The 17,558-nt window shown below is 37.3% G+C and overlaps 1 pseudogene across 1 annotated transcript in view; it reads left to right on the forward strand.

Moving 5' to 3' along the window:
• The first annotated feature begins 330 nt into the window (after positions 1-330).
• Positions 331-17,558, forward strand: part of LOC143222401 (atrial natriuretic peptide receptor 1-like) — a 139,751-nt pseudogene continuing 122,523 nt past the window's right edge. The window contains exon 1 of the transcript XR_013012228.1: positions 331-1,582. The product of XR_013012228.1 is annotated as an atrial natriuretic peptide receptor 1-like (transcript). The remainder of the gene's footprint in view (positions 1,583-17,558) is intronic.

Consider the following 17,558-nt stretch of genomic DNA (forward strand, 5'->3'; position numbering starts at 1 on the left):
ACCCATTATGTTGCTTTTAGGCACGTAGTTTCAATCGTTTAAGTATGAACAAAAACAATTTTAAATCACGTGTTCCGCCTTAGGTTAATCTCCTATAACGATTCAGGAAAGGAGATTAGAGGCTGAGTTTTAAGATATTTACTCCTACAAAATTTAAGAGTCAAGATGAAGAACGTCAGTATGACATAATCTGATATTTTATCTCGGCGTAATCGAGCAACATCAAACATTTTATTCTCTGAAAATGTAGGCGTGGCTTGTGACAAAATGAATGACGTACATTTCGAGCTTCTTCGCGTGTAGTTCACGTAATACTGCGTGAGATGAACATCACATGAGCTTCTTGCACTTGTAGTGACAAGATCGGTGAATTTCCTTCTCGGTTCGAAGTCCTTTTTATTCGCGTCAGTTATAGGAAACAGAGACGCAATGTTACAATAAGTGACAATTTCTGCACGTTACTAACTCAGGAAGTGGAAAACTCTAAAAGCGAACCTGTTCTTTGCAAAAAACAAAAAAACAAAACTCTTATTTCTAAACACAGTCGTTAAGAATCTGTGCACGTGCCTGGAAGGGCATCAGTTTTAGTACCGAATTCGAAATGAATGAAAACAAATCAGAGTAAGTTTGAATCATCTTGAAGAAATTGTCCAACTTTGGATTTCGCAACCAGGAGACGAGGAACTACAAAAGTTTCTCTGCCTGTACTTAAAGAAAAAAAAAGGAGAAAGAACATTAAACGTGGTTTAGAGACAAATGTTCATTTCTACTGGATTCTGTTATTGAACCTCGTGTAGTTATGAAGTGTCCTGCTATTTTATTATTGTCTAACCTCACAGGCTGCGCTGTCTTACTTTTATTAGAAGTTTCTCCAAGAAGTTGTGTCGCACGAGAAGCCTCAGTCCTCTCGAGCCGAAATGCCTCAGAAGTAAGAAAAGAAGCCATTCTTCAACGACGCAAGACTGCGTCTACTGTAAATATTGTGGTCCTGGCTCCAAACAATGACACTTTACCCTATTCGTTACATAAAGTTGTCCCGGGTGTTTTGTATTCCATCAAAACCTTGAAGAATAAAGGTCTGTACGGAAATCTTGGAGGACGTGTAATTCGACCCATTTACAAAGACACCCAGTGCTCGTCCACCACTGGTCCTCTTATTGCTTTTGACTTTTATGTTTCCGGTATGGCTGATGTCTTCCTCGGTCCCCTCTGTCCATATGTCTTAGCTCCTGTGGCCCGGTATTCGGTTGCATGGAACATTCCATTACTGACGGTAGGAGGCCAAAACAATAACTTTGATTCAAAAACACCTCATTATCGGCTCATGACCCGTATGAACGGGTCTTATTCCCAGATTGGTCAACTTTTCCTGAAGCTGTTGCGAAAGTTTCACTGGACTACGGTAGCTTTGATGTTCCACGACTTCCGAGACCAGTCACTCGGGCATTCCAACTGTTTCTTCACTTTAGGAGCTGTCTTCACAGCCTTGGGACGACAATCCTTCCACGAGGTCTTTGATGAAACAAAACCAGAGAAAAGGACTTTCACAAGCTCCTGCTAGAGATATCAACACGGGCTCGTAGTAAGTGGAACGTTTTTTTCCCATGTGACACTTCCGGTGTAACAGGGTCTTTATGACTAACTAGATAACACATTTCCATTCGTACAATTACAAAAAAAAAAACCCAAATAACACGTATTTAAAACTCTTTGGGTTAACCTTCATTCAACTTATAAACTTTAGTTTTTTCATTGGTTTAGAGACATAAAAAACCATCATAGAAGTTGTTAAGTTGTCCGAATCGTTTTCATTTCGAATTGTGTTTTTTTTCATCTTCTTCGCTCTGGCCTGGCTCGGTGGGTCACGGGTTCGAATCCCCGTTTCATCAAACGTGCTCGCCCTTATAATGTAACTGTCAATCCCACTATTCATGGGTAAAAGAATAGCCCTAGAGATGGCGGTGGGTGATGATAATTTGCTGCCTTTCCTCTAATCTTTCACTGCTAAAGTAGGCACGACTAGCACAGATCGCCCTCGTGTAGCTTTGCGCGAAATTCAACTCAGAGCCTTCTTTCTCTCAAAGTTTTAAGACTATTCCAATCGCATATGTAATGACAATAAAGATTTGGTAATGTGTGGTTTGTTTTTAATGCATATTGGAAATTTAATACACCAATGAATAAAAGGGCAGAGTATCCTCTGATGCAAATAGTGAGCTCGAACGTTTGACCTTTCGATTCATACTCTCGCCCAAAGTGTTTGTTTTCTGAGTCTGCTTCTTTCTGTCACATATTTTGCTTTAATACTTACTTACTTTAGTTAACTTCTGTTCTGGCGTTCTGTTTGTTTGTTTCGTTTTGAATTTCGCGCAAAGCTACACGAGGGCTATCTGCGCGAGCCGTCACTAATTTAGCAGTGTAAGACTAGAAAGGAAGGAAGCCAGTCATTACCATCCACCGCCAACTCTTGGGCTACTCTTTTACCAACGAATAGTGGGATTGACCGTCACATTATAACGCCCCCACGGCTGAAAGTGCGAGCATGTTTGGTGCGACTGGGATTCGAACTCGCGACACTCGAATTACGAGTCGAACGCCTTGACACGCTTGGCCATGCCGGACCCTTCGGGCGTTCTGACATGTTTGTTTAACTACAGCAAGCTTAGCACTTAGAACAACACATTCGTCCTCACGTGACAGTGACAAGGACTGCCATTATGTTACAGACATGATTAGCGAAGCTCTCAGAACCATCAGATACTTATACCAATTTTAACATAACGTTTTGATCCATTGTTACCCAACAACCACAAATTTATGTGGATTCACGTTTCCACGCTTTCACAAGCCCTCTTTGGTCTAACTTTCGTTAGTGAAGTGAAACAACAACTATAATTTAGGTTACTTTACGAGGTATTTATCTACAATTATATGTTTTGTTCCTTATATTTAGAAAATTTTTTCACGATACAAACACTTAATACACAGGTATCTGAGTTAGTGAAATGATGCCATAAAATCATGTTTCTCTTTACCGTGGGCCCGGCATGGGCAAGTGTGTTAAGGCGTTCGACTTGTATTCTGAGGGTCGCGGGTTCGAATCCCGGTCGCACCAAACATGCTCACCCTTTCAACCGTGGGGGCGTTATAATGTGACGGTCAATCCCATTATTCGTTAGTTAAAGAATATCCCAAGAGTTGGAGGTGGGTGGTGACGACTAGCTGCCTTCCCTCTAGTCTTACACTGCTAAATGAGGGACGGCTAGCGCAGATAGCCCTCGAGTGGCTTTGCGCGAAATTCAAAATAAACATTATAAATAAACTCCTCACCGTGAGGATGGTAAATATATTATGATAACATGATTCAATTGGTTAAGCACATATATTAATAAACACATTTATTGATATTTTTCTATATTTAAAAGTATTGTTTTAACACCAACAAAAGAACATGAACTTTCGCCTGGCGCCAACTACTCGAGTGCAAAACTTCTTGGCTATTTACAAAATACTCGAGCGGCCGATTCCAGAACTTTGTGGGATTAAGTTGAAATGTAGAAGGTGTTTACCAGCTTGCTTCTCCTCCGGTGTATTGGTGTGACATGGTGCTATGGTGCTCGATTCAGAATCTGAGGGGTCGCGAGATCGAAACACATCTTCGAACATGCTCAGTCGCAACCCCACTTATTCTTGATAATGCACAGCCTGAGAGTTGATGGTTGATAATGCTAGCTAGCTGCTTTCTACCTTGTAAAACACTTTAAAAATTAGGAACGGCTGGCGTTTTTGAGTAGCTTTGCGCGAAGTTAAACAAACAGCCGTCATTGAGTAAAACGAACTTACCTTTTGGTGTTGAACCCCGGTAGTTTCAAGCTGTATTTATTCCATTGTGTATTAGACGTTCAAATGTCTCCAAAAATAAAGACATTTAAAATGATAGCCTTAGATTTCTCACAAAACACTTTCACGTGAAGTTCTACGCCTTGTGAACATTCCATGAAATACTTAACCATAACCAATATGAAGAAACCATAATATTAACTCGCATAAAAACAATTTTCTACGCGGTATTTATATATTAGATGCAAACAAATTAAATTTATGTAACTTATATTTATAATTTATGGTTTACTGCGAATACACTTTAGCCCCTACAATATTTTCACATTATTCGAAATTATAACTTAATTTTAGGATATGCTTTACTTATTTCTAATTGTTCTGTTTCTTTTCTCGTATTTTGTATTTATGTCACAGTTTTCAGAGTAATAAAATAATGTTTTCATACCAAAGTTGTATAATGATTAAACTAAAAATTACAATCCAGTTTTTTTTTTCTAAGTGCAACAAATTAGGAGATTAATTGTAAGACGACACAGAAGTTTGGTAGTCATGGTTACGGCCTACTAAACTTTTACAAGAATGAAAATTTGGTATTCATGGTTACGGTTTACAAAACTTTTACAAAAAAATGGAAGTTTGGTAGTCATAGTTACGGCCTACCAAACTTTTTCGAAAATGGAAATTTAGTCGTCATGGTTACGGCCTACTAAACTTTTACAAAAATGAAAATTTGGTGTTCATGGTTACGGTTTACAAAACTTTTACAAAAAAATGGAAGTTTGGTAGTCATAGTTACGGCCTACCAAACTTTTTCGAAAATGGAAATTTAGTCGTCATGGTTACGGCCTACTAAACTTTTACAAAAATGAAAATTTGGTGTTCATGGTTAAGGCCTACAAAACTTTTACAAAAATGAAAATTTGGTGTTCATGGTTACGGTTTACAAAACTTTACAAAAAATGGACGTTTGGTAGTCATAGTTACGGCCTACCAAACTTTTTCGAAAATGGAAATTTAGTCGTCATGGTTACGGCCTACTAAACTTTTACAAAAATGAAAATTTGGTGTTCATGGTTAAGGCCTACAAAACTTTTACAAAAATGAAAATTTGGTGTTCATGGTTACGGTTTACAAAACTTTTACAAAAAAATGGAAGTTTGGTAGTCATGGTTACAGCCTACCAAACATTTTCGATAATGGAAGTTTGGTCGTCATGGTTACAATATACTAAACCGTTACTGTAGGAGTGTCTTAAATAAGAATATTAAACGCGTTAATGCGAGAGTTTTTGAAGTAAAACCAAACTTTGTGATTTCAGTAAAAATAGTGTTTTACAGGAAATATAACGCAATTTTTATCAGCTCTCAAGTTATTAATTGTCTAAAAACCTTTCCATATATTGTAAGCATTAGGCAGGCATAAAACATTCTTTGTTAGATACTGAAAAAACTTCGAAATCTAAGGTTTTAACTAAGAAAATTCTCTCCCCCCCCATAGTGACACAGAGAAATGTCTAAAGACTAACACCGCTAAAAACCAGTTTTCGATAGTCCATCGTGTAGATTTGCGCTTTGTTCCAAGCAAGCAAAAAGTATGAAAAACTTGATAAGATGATTTTGGGCTTCTCAGTTCTATTCTCGTTGGTTATTCAGACTAAAAAACGACAAATTGTAATTTTATAATTATATGAAAGTAAAGTAAAGTTGTACTGTAGTCATGTATATGCAAGTAAAGTTGTAGTGTAGTCATGTATATCTAGGTAAAGTTGTACTGGAGTCATGTATATGTAAGTAAAGTTGTACTGTTGTCATGTTACTTTGGCAGAGATATATTGGATGTTGATTTGGGGAAATTGGGGTGAATGTTATTTGAGTCGAATATCAGTAAAATCGGACCATTCTTTACAGATTGTTTTGTAAAAACTGAAACCTAAACATAACGTCGTCTGAGCCTTTATTGTAAGTTTCGTGAGTCTCACGGTGTGCGTGGCTCGGCATAACGAGGTTTTCATTGCGTTCGACTTGTAATCTGAGGGTCGCAGATTCGAATCTCCGTCAGATTAACCAAACTTGCCCTTTACGCCGTGGGAGCGTTATAATGTTACGGTCAATCCCACTATCCTTTGGTAGAACACTAACCTAAGAGTTAGCGGTAGGTGGTGATGACTAGATTGTCTTCTCTCTAATCTTACACTGCTGAATTAGGGACCGCTGACGCAGATGGTCCTCATGTAATTTTGGGCAAAATTCAAACAAGAAACAGACAGTGTGGATATTTAAGTTAAATTCGACCGTGTTTTAAGTCATACCTCTTGCTTGTATGTCATGACGTTAAGGTCAAATCGAGGTGAGTTAAATACAATGGTAAAAATTACTATTCTGAGATAATATGCGTCAACACAAAAATTTGTATTGACTACAAAATTGTCATCCTCAAAATATCGGTTTTTTTAAGCATATTCTGCTACTGCCACGAAAGACCTTTATTCCATTACAGATTTTAAGACATTTATTCCATTACAGATTTTAAAGACATTTATTCCATTACAGATTTTAAAGACATTTATTCCATTACAGATTTTAAGACATTTATTCCATTACAGACATTTATTCCATTACAGATTTTAAGACATTTATTCCATTACAGATTTTAAGACATTTATTTTACAGATTTTAAGACATTTATTCCATTACAGATTTTAAAGACATTTATTCCATTACAGATTTTAAGACATTTATTCCATTACAGATTTTAAGACATTTATTCCATTACAGATTTTAAAGACATTTATTCCATTACAGATTTTAAGACATTTATTCCATTACAGATTTTAAAGACATTTATTCCATTACAGATTTTAAGACATTTATTCCATTACAGATTTTAAGACATTTATTCCATTACAGATTTTAAAGACATTTATTCCATTACAGATTTTAAGACATTTATTCCATTACAGATTTTAAAGACATTTTTCCATTACAGATTTCTAATAAATTTGTAGGTTCTTTTAATTCAACTATCTCGCTTTAATGCACCGTGATTTATAAATCACAAAAAAACGTTGTGATGATTTTAATCTTACTTATATGTCATGACATTGCATCAGGTAACGAATTTCACACCTACCCCATGACATTATGGAAGAGCTGGGACTTTATGTTCACACTGTATAGATTTTCCATTATTACGCCAAATTACCGTGTTTTGTTTAGAAGATGTACTAGTGAAAGAATCGATCTGTTCTCTCTGCCATTTGAAAACAATCTGAAGCGTGATTGGTCCTTTTGCCTTCAGTTTTTGAACGCGAACTTCATTTTCCAAACTCGTTTATTGCAGTCACGTGATCTGGGAGTCATTTCTGTGTTTATAGAATGGAAGGAAAAGTAATTCTCTGACCGTCTGTTTATGCTTAGCGTAATGCACGTGCCAGGAAACCTAATCCACATACATAACAAAAAAACCCTCAATGAGCTAAGAACAAAGGTATCGTGTGCATGTTTGTTTTTTTGTTTTTTTAATTTTGCGCAAAGCTACTCGAGGGCTATCTGTGCTAGCCGTCCCTAATTTAGTAGTGTAAGACTAGAGGGAAGGCAATTAGTCATCACCACCCACCGCCAACTCTTGGGCTACTCTTTTACCAACGAATAGTGGGATTGATCGTCACATTATAACGCTCCCACGGCTAAAAGTGCAAACATATATGACGTGACGGGTATTCGAATCCGCGGTTCTCAGATTACGAGTCGAATGCCTTAACCCACCTGGCCAATACTATAGGCATTGTCACCAACAGTAATTCGTTTCTCCTATGGCTCAGCTATCGACTGATTGTTTTTCGAGCAAAGTCACATCGGACTACCTGCTGTGTCCACCGCGGGGAATCGAACCTCAGATTTTAGCGCTGTAAGACTGTAGGATTGACTCTGTACCAGCGGGGACAAGCTGAGCACTAATTATGGATGTTTATAATGTCAAAGATCGAGTTTCAATACCCACGATTGGGTGAGCAAGGATAATCCATCCTGTAGTTTGGCGCTAAACAACAAAACCACCTTTTTATCCGAAGATGTTTGTGTAACAACAAAGAATTCAGGGGTGCATATCGCCAAATTGCATTTCCGCCTTTATAGATCTTGTGTCGTTAAAATAAGACCAATGCTACAAACGTCTATTAAGTAAATGTTATTGTTTGTCACTGCACTAACACGTCGCGAATTTTACTTCTAATTCACTAATGTAAGCAGATGTCTTTACTCAAACGCGAAAAAAGATTAGCGTGAAGAAATGTATATCCTAGTCTACGCAGTTCGCGTTACGTTACCTGAATAATGTGGGTGTGTTTTCTGATACCAAAAGCCACATCAGACTATCTGCTGTGTTCACCGAGGGGAATCGAATCCCTGACCTAAATATTAATAAAAAAATTTACAATCTGCTCTGTGGGTACATTATAAAGGCCCCTCTTGTCGATGAAAATAGCCACTAGGTGGTGGTGTGTTTTGAATTTTGCGCCAAGCTTCACGAGGGCTATCTGCGCTAGCCGTCCCCGTCAGAGTATTGTTTGTTTCTTTGTTTCAAATTAAGCGCAAAACTAAAAAATGTGCTATCTGCGCTTTACCCACCACGGGTATCGAAACCCGGTTTCTAGCAGTGTGAGTCCCGCAAACATGCCGCTGTGCCACTAGAGTGCATTTCGAAGTTTCTTTGTTTTGAATTTCGTGCAAAGCTACTCGAGGGCTATCTGCGCTAGCCGTCCCTTATTTTGCAGTGTAAGACCAGAAGGCAGCTAGTCATCACCACTCACCGTCAATTCTTGGGACTAATCCTTTACCAACGAATAGTATGATTGATCGTCACATTATAATGCTCCACCACAAGACGAGCGAGCAAGTTTGGTGTGAAGGGGATTCGAACCCCGGATTAGGAGTCGAGTGCCTTAACAACCTGGCCATGCTGGGCCTTGGCGGTGTGTGGTAATGAATAACTAAACGCCTTTTCTTGTGTCTGTCGCTTCGAAATTATGGACAGTTAGCAAAATAGCCCTCTAGTGAGAAATTCTGCAAAACAACGACAAATGCTTATCGTTGTAACAACACATTATTAGTTGTCAATGAACATTTATTTAATATCTAACTAGATACTTAATTTGTTGAAATTACTACAATGAAGTTTCATGTAAAAAAATTGTTGTCATCTCTGAACAGGGAGGTAAAAAAACAAAATATTGTTATGGACATATCGAATGGTTCTTATTTCGATACTAGGTCCGGCATGGCCGAGCGCGTTAAGGCATGCGCACGTAATCTGAGGGTCGTGGGTTCGCATGCGAGTCGCGCTAAATATGCTTGCCCTCCCAGCCGTGGGGGCGTTATTATGTGACGGTGAATCCCACTTTTCGTTGGTAAAAGAGTAGCCCAAGAGTTGGCGGTGGGTGGTGATGACTAGCTGCCTTCCCTCTAGTCTTACACTGCAAAATTAGGGACGGCTAGCACAGATAGCCCTCGAGTAGCTTTGTGCGAAAATTCAAAAAAAAAACAAACAACAAACATTTCGATACTAAACGACTCGGTGTGTTCGAAACAACGCGCGCAGGGTGTGTTATTTCACGTTGAAACATTGAATGTTAACAATACTAAAATAAAGTGTCACGTTTCACTTAACGGATCTTTTATACAAGGTTTTAGACTTCTCTGACAGAGAAATTCATCTTTTACGAGCCGCGTTTTTCAGTGTCAGAGTAAAACTATTGCAATGTAATTTTCACTACCAACATCAATTTGGTCTCTTAGTTGTAAACACTATAAAATATATTGAATAAAACTGACGTTTGTTGATCCGGGATCTTTTCTTACAAGAATATTTAAGAATCAAAAAAATTTGTTTGTTTCAAACATAGCGCGAAGCTACACGAGGGCTATCTGCGCTAGCCGTCCCTAATTTAGCGGTGTAAGGCTAGATAAAGGCAGCTAGTCATCACCACTCACCGCCAACGTTTTAGCTACTCTTTAACCACGAATAGTGGGATTCGCCGTCATATTATCACGCCCCCAAGGCTTAAAGGACGAGCGTGTTTGGTGTGACGGGGATTCGAACCTGCGACTCTCGACTTACGGGTGGAGTGCCTTGACCATTAGGCCATGCCGGGCCTTTTGCCGACGGTATGGCCATAGAACAATAAAAGACAAGAATTTACATAGTGTATAGTTTACCACAAATTGTACGCCTGTAACAATTTTTCCACAGTTGAGTTTGAGTGGCAAATATTAGAAATACATACTTAAAAAAAAAAAAAAAGCTCTAAAGTTAATAAATAATTATATTTATTAAAATATTCTTCCTTTTTTATACCAGTTATTATTAGGCCGAAATATCTGAGGTACAATAAGGCGTCATGTATTTAAAGATGGTGAAGTTAAAACATAATTTTGTTTGTTTTTGAATTTCACGCAAAGCTACACGAGAGCTATCTGCGCCAGGCGTCTTTAATTTAGCAGTGTAAGACTAGAGGTAAGGCAGCTAGTCATCATCTCCAACCGCCAACTCTTGGGCTACTCTTTTACCATCGAATATTGGGATTGACAGTTACATTATAACACCCCCACGCCTGATTGGGCGAGTATGTTGAGCTGAGAATGAAAACGGAAAGTGGGTGTGGAACAACAAAAACTACTTCATTATAACTTTTCCTAAGGACTTTTCAACTGCATAATTATGTTTAAGACAGATCACCAATGGCGCAATTGGTTAGCGTATTGTACTTATAAGACAGTACTTGTGAGATATACCTCGGTGGTAAGTTTGGGCCTCACCCAAGTAAGGGAGATTTTATTCTCTTTTTCCTTAATAACGCCCGGCATAGCCAGATGGTTAAGGCGCTCGACTCGTAATCTGAGGGTCACACCAAACATGCTCACCCTTTCAGCCATAGGCACGCTATAATGTGACAGTCCATCCCACTATTCTTTGGTAAAAGAGTATCTCAAAAGTTGGCGGTGGGTGACTAGCTGCCTTCCCTCTAGTCTTAAGCTTCTAAATTACGGACGCCTAGCATAGATAACCCTCGTGTAGCTTTGCGCGAAATTCGAAAACAAACAAAATTATGTTTCAACTTCACCATCTTTAAATACATGACGCCTTATTGTACCTCAGATATTTAGGCCCAATAATAATTGATACAAAAAAGAAAGAATATTTTAATAAATATATTTATTTATTAACTTTAGAGCTGATTTTTTTTAATTTTAAGTATGTATTTTGAAGATTTTGCCACTCGAACTCAACTGTGGGAAATTTTTTACAGGTGTACAGTTTGTGATAAACTACACAATAGGTAAACCCTTGTCTTTTGTTGTTTAATGGCCATACCATCGCCAAAAGGCCCGGCATGGCCTGATGGTTAAGGCACTCGACTCGTAAGCCGAGGATCGCAGGTTCGAATCCCCGTCACACCAAACACGCTCGTCTTTTAAGCCTTGGGGGCGTGATAATGTAACGGCGAATTCCGCTATTCGTTGGTAAAAGAGTAGTTAAACTAGGGACGGCTAGCGCAGATAGCCCTCGTATAGTTTTGCGCGTATTTCATAAACAAACAAATAATCACCAGAAAGAAAGACTACTGTAAAAAAAATAAACACTAGTTTTTATGCCTACGTTAAATTGTATTAACATGTTAAAAGCGTTGGTGCCCTGACAAAAAAAAATGAATCTTCCACTGTCTGGAATATATTCATTTTTTTTTTCAATTTTTTTACTATTAGATGATTGGTTGTCGATGTTGTAACTTTGCTGGTTATTGTTATAATAGAAACAATATATAGGTAGTTGTTATAACAGAAACGAAATACAAAAAGTTGTTATAACCGCCTCAGCCTATTAGGTAATTTTTATAACAGACATAGGCATATGATGTAGACACGAAATATTAGGTAGATGCAACAGAGAGGTCATATTAGTTAGATATTGTAACAGGCACGATTATTACATAGGTGTTATACAGACACAATGTATCACGTTTTGTTATTTTCACGTATCTGTTCGATAATAACTGAAAAATCTTTCCTCACGTGAAGTTGTATTCACAGTTTATGAAAATGCCTTTGTGATTGGATTTGTTAAAAAAGAAATGTAAGTTACAACACACAATATTCATTCAAAAAATACTCAAGTGTAATTTAATATAGAGATTTGCCACAATTGGGAAACACGAAAAACTTAACATACGACATTTTTCACACTTGTATAATACGTAATTCAAACAATTTCTGTATATATATATATATATATATATATACATAAGCTTATAACAAATTCATATTCTATGGTTAACTTATATTTTTCTTTTCTGTTTTACGTTGGTTTCCTGCCTTTTTAAGTCCAACAAGTGAAATCGATTAGGCTTACGTGATATACACGTGGATATGAATTAGTGTAAGTCCAATTTTTCAATTTGAAAGAAATCAAAGAATGAAAACATTTGTGTGCGAAAATAATCTCGATTTTGGTGAGAAACCTAATTTGCTCTTACCCAATGAGCTGGAAGAAATAAATCAGACAATGGAAAAAAAAAAAAAAATGGAAAATAAATATGATTTTGAAATTTAATCTACTGTGAAATTAATTTGTTTTAACTTTATTACTTTATCCGAATACGAAATCACGAAAATATCAAACGTTACACGTTTTCTCATTCATTACTTATTTAAATGTATTGTTTTTCTCGCTTGTTTATGTCCATATTACCGTTTTTAGTTTCTACAGAATCTAGAAACAAGCCAAGCAAATATAAATTACTTTTGGGAGAACAAACTATGTAATTTGTTTTCTTTTAATTCGAAAGAAACTCATCTTATGATACAATGGAGAAACGTACTAAAATAAAAATACAAAAATAAACACATCTTACAAAGTTCACCAAGGAAGTGGCCGTGATGAACACTCGACAATATTAATTATTTATTATGAAACAAGCACTATTTACCTGAGGAAGAAGAACTACCATATTAAAAAACAACAACATACCTGATGTAATATGTACCACTAATTAAGTTTTAAACATGTGCTCGACACGATGAAGTAGAGGTTTTGTACTTCATTCTCTCTTGAAGTTTCAGCAAGTTAATAATATTGTTTCACTGGTTGATAGATTATCTTATACAGTCGTGAGTATTGTATCATACACAGCAATATCCTTGTAAAACCATAGAGTAAAAACAGGACACAATACCCATGGAATAAAACGGGACATAATACACGTAGAGTAAAAACAGGACACAATACCCATGGAATAAAACGGGAGATAATACACGTAGAGTAAAAACAGGACACAATACCCATGGAATAAAACGGGACATAATACACGTATAGTAAAAGAAGGACACAATACCCATGGAATAAAACGGGACATAATACACGTATAGTAAAAACAGGACACAAACCATGGAATAAAACGGGACATAATACCCGTAGAGTAAAACAGGACATAATACACGTAGAGTAAAAACAGGACACAATACCCATGGAATAAAACGGGACATAATACACGTATAGTAAAAGCAGGACACAATACCCATGGAATAAAACGGGACAGAATACACGTATAGTAAAAACAGGACACAATACCCATGGAATAAAACGGGACATAATACACGTAGAGTAAAAACAGGACATAATACACGTAGAGTAAAAACAGGACACAATACCCATGGAATAAAACGGGACATAATACACGTATAGTAAAAGCAGGACACAATACCCATGGAATAAAACGGGACATAATACACGTATAGTAAAAACAGGACACAATACATGGAATAAAACGGGACATAATACACGTAGAGCAAAAAACAGGATCTAATACATATAGAGTAGAACGGGACATAATACTCTTAGAGTGGAAACAGAGCATAATACACTCAGAGTTTAAACAGAGCATAATACACATGGAATAAAATCATATAATACTACATACAGGGCGAAAACTAAGTATCCTACACATAAAGTTTGTTTATTTGTTGTTAATTAAGCACAAAACTACAAGATGGGCTACATGTACTATGCCCATCACGGGTATCGAAACCTAAATTTCAGTTATGTAAATTCGCAGGTTTGCTGCTGTGCCACTAGGAGTCTCACATAAATAGGGAAAAAGAACATAATACACTTTTTTCTCGGATCTACTGAAATCCTATTGAAAGTTCATATAAATTGGTTCAACGTTTAGTAGAGCCTCATGAGTAAGCTCGCGAGCTTATATCGCTAAAATTAGTTATTCGATCCCTTACGTGGCACATTACAGATAATATTACGGTTAACAACGAGGAAGCCCACTACCGAGTTTGTTTCCGTGAAGTCAGCCACTATTGCAAGAATTGAAACGTTGCTCGCGAGACACTAACCTGTTCTAAGAAGTCTGTTTGTTTGTAAAGAAATCTTTATATAAAAACTGTATTAATCGCTATCTTCTCCCTAATATGGAGGATGGAAAAGTTCCAATAATATCCAGAGAGCTAAGTCACATCCATTAAATCAATACTATTTTACTGACCGATATATGTATCACAAACATAATGTTAACGTAGAAACAGTGTCACACAGAACAGTCCCTACCCATCCATATGCTATTATAAACAACGTTATAACACTAATGATGAGTTGAAGGCAGCTGTTACTGAGGCATTTGGAACAATAACCCCTGCTATGTTGAGGAAAATGTCTCACAGAACATGGCGTCGCATAATATTATGCAACGAGAATGAGGGACAGCACACAGATGCACTGGATACACAAGATATATGGATGGGCCACCCTGTAATTATTCAAATCAATACAAACTTAAAGCATAATAGTTTTATTAAGTTAATAACGTTTCTTCATTTGACGCGTCCTTGTGTCTCCTTTTCTTAATTTGACCCGTGCATGTGTCTCCTTCCGATAAACTGACACTGAACTATTTTCAGAAAGGTGATTTATCTTATCTTATTTCCGTTGGAATGCCTTTTCTTGAAACTTACAGCTACTCCGCCTCGCGAATTTGCGCTTTCCAAAGTTCCCGAACTTTCTCCTTACACAATTAAGACTTCTTGTAGCGTCTGATTGTCGGTTACTGCTAATTGAAAATGGGTCTCCAGCTTACTCATCAGAATTCACGTGTTACGTCTTTTCTTTCCTGTACAGTTAAATTAGTGCATTTTACTAGCGTAGAAGAAACTTTAGAGAAAAAAGATATGTTTTGAAATATAATTATTTTCTAACTGTTGTCGTGTTTTTATCTTCACGCAAAGCTACACAATGGGCTAGTAACTGCGGTGAATCGATTCCCGAATTTTAGAGTTACAAGTATGTAAAACACCCGGCAGGGGCCATTTCATAATTAACCTTAGTATTTTGTTGAGCAGAATGTTTGTTTATTCAGGGTTGTTAACATAGCGCCACCTTCCGTCTTTATTCAGGGTTGTTAACATAGCGCCACCTTTCGTCAGTCGTAAGTTCCTATCTTCTTTAAACGTTTTTATTTACTAATGTTTTCTTATAATCTGGTCTGATTTTCGCTCGTTTGACGATTGTTAAAGTTCTGTAAACTTCCACCGCACTCAATAGAACTATTTTGTAGGTCTTTTAACACTGCCCACTTGCTGTTATAAGTAACGAGAAATGAAAACAACTTATTAAGGTTTTATTTCAGCTTGAATTAATGTTTTGAGGGATTACTGCGTGTTAATTTATTTTTCCATAAAAGTATCGTAGAATTACCATAGCAACATTATTCTTTATGGGTTTTAAATAACGATTTCTGTCTGTTTGTTTTAGGGCAAAGATACATAATGGGCTATTTGCACTTTGATCGCCACGGGAATCTAACCCAAGGCTTCAATGATGCAAGCCTGTAATCTAACACACAATGGTACGAATAAAAGCGGCGAGGCATGACCAAGTGGTTAAGGCACTCGATTCGTAATCTGAGGATCGCGGGTTCGAATCCCCCTTCCACCAAACATGCTCGCCCTATCAGCCGTGGGGGCGTTATAACGTGACGGTCAATCACACTATTCGTCGGCAAAAACAGTAGCCCAAAGGTTGGCGGTGGGTGGTGATGACTAGCTGTCTTCCCTATAGTCTTACACTGCTACATTAGGGACGGTTAGCGCAGATAGTCCTCGTGTAGCTTTGGACGAATTTCAAAAAACAAACAAATGAATAAAAGTGATTGGTTCTTTGTTTTACTGGATTTTTGTTTTCCGCTGCTGTTTTTAGTCACTTGCAAGATGGTTTTTTGTATCTATTTATCTACAACAACATTTATTTTACTTTGTTGTTATTACTAACTTTTCGTGATCTGATTGTTAATAGGTTTCGATGCAGCTATGGCTTGGTTATTATTCTTTCTAAAAAGGAAAGACTAGACTGTATTAACTCGTTACAGTCTTTGTTTAAAATTTGAAATCGACCATTTTTTCTTCTTTTCTCAAGTCACCAGTTGAAATAAACAAAGCCAAGCATGAGCTTGACACTGTCTTATTTAATGTAACACGATGTCAGCTTAATAAACTTCACGAAGCTGGAGTCGTGTATGGCAGCCTGAGATGATCTTATCGGTTATTGATTTTCTACTCTTTCCGGTAACTAATGATGTCCTCAATCTACGCACGTGAACTCGTACCAAATAACGATGATGGAATCAGCTGCCGCCACAAATGTGAGATGTTTAGCATCTATAAATATTTTGTTCACAGCGACATGCCACAAAATTAGACCCAAACTAGCACCAGGAGTGAGTTTTACGACTTTAAGATTACGTCACTGCCCTTTCCGAGATGGATGTTCACAATGAGAGATTCTTAAATGGCTTAAAACAAAAGAATACAATAATTCGAAATGGGAAGCCTTCAGTTTTCTTCTTCGAAATGCGAAAACAGGTAAAGCAATGCATTTGCACCTAAAACGAAGCTGTATCAGCTGTCTCATTCCCAAAATAAAGGCTATGGTCACGAAAGAGAACCCTTCGACCCCAAAATGAGGTTTTGTCTCGATACTATTAACAATATAATAAATACGTTTTGGAAGCTGACGAAAGCTTATATTAATCAAGTGTCAACAGGCTTTCAACATCAACTGTTGTTTTCACGAGGAGAATGGAATCACAAAGTTCTCCTTTGACCAAATACCCTTTGACCCCTTAAAGTTTTGAAGCTGAAGATGCCCACTACAGTTAAGAAATGTGGCCAAAGATTGACCTTCTCTCCCCTTGTTACAAACAAAACTTTGATGCTATGTAGTTGTGCGTAATAATGGTTATCAGAATAGACACATGTGCGTAATAATGGTCATCAGAATAGACATATATGAAAAAGGAAGCAGTTTTAAGGGCATCTCTGTAACATCTTTCTTAAAAAGCGGAATTTACCATATATGGTGCAACATTATTCTTACCTGAAGATATATGTTCTCTGTCTGTTAAGAGCATTCTTTCAAGAATTCAGTACTTTTTGAAACTATAATTTCAATACGGTCAAGTTGTGACGATGGATCCTCAGACTCAATTAAAAACAATAGAAATGTTTCCTTCTCATTAATACAACGCTGTGATTCTTGGACTTAAAACCAGGTGCTCTGCACGTACATTTTTTACAGCCGACAACTCTGAAGGACCAGGAATGGCTTAGTAATTTGCAAGAGTTTGCGGGGGGCCTGGCATGGCCTAGCGCGTAAGGCGTGCG

The sequence above is a fragment of the Tachypleus tridentatus genome, chromosome 8 (genome assembly GCF_004210375.1).
Source record: "Tachypleus tridentatus isolate NWPU-2018 chromosome 8, ASM421037v1, whole genome shotgun sequence".
Lineage (NCBI taxonomy): Eukaryota > Metazoa > Arthropoda > Merostomata > Xiphosura > Limulidae > Tachypleus > Tachypleus tridentatus.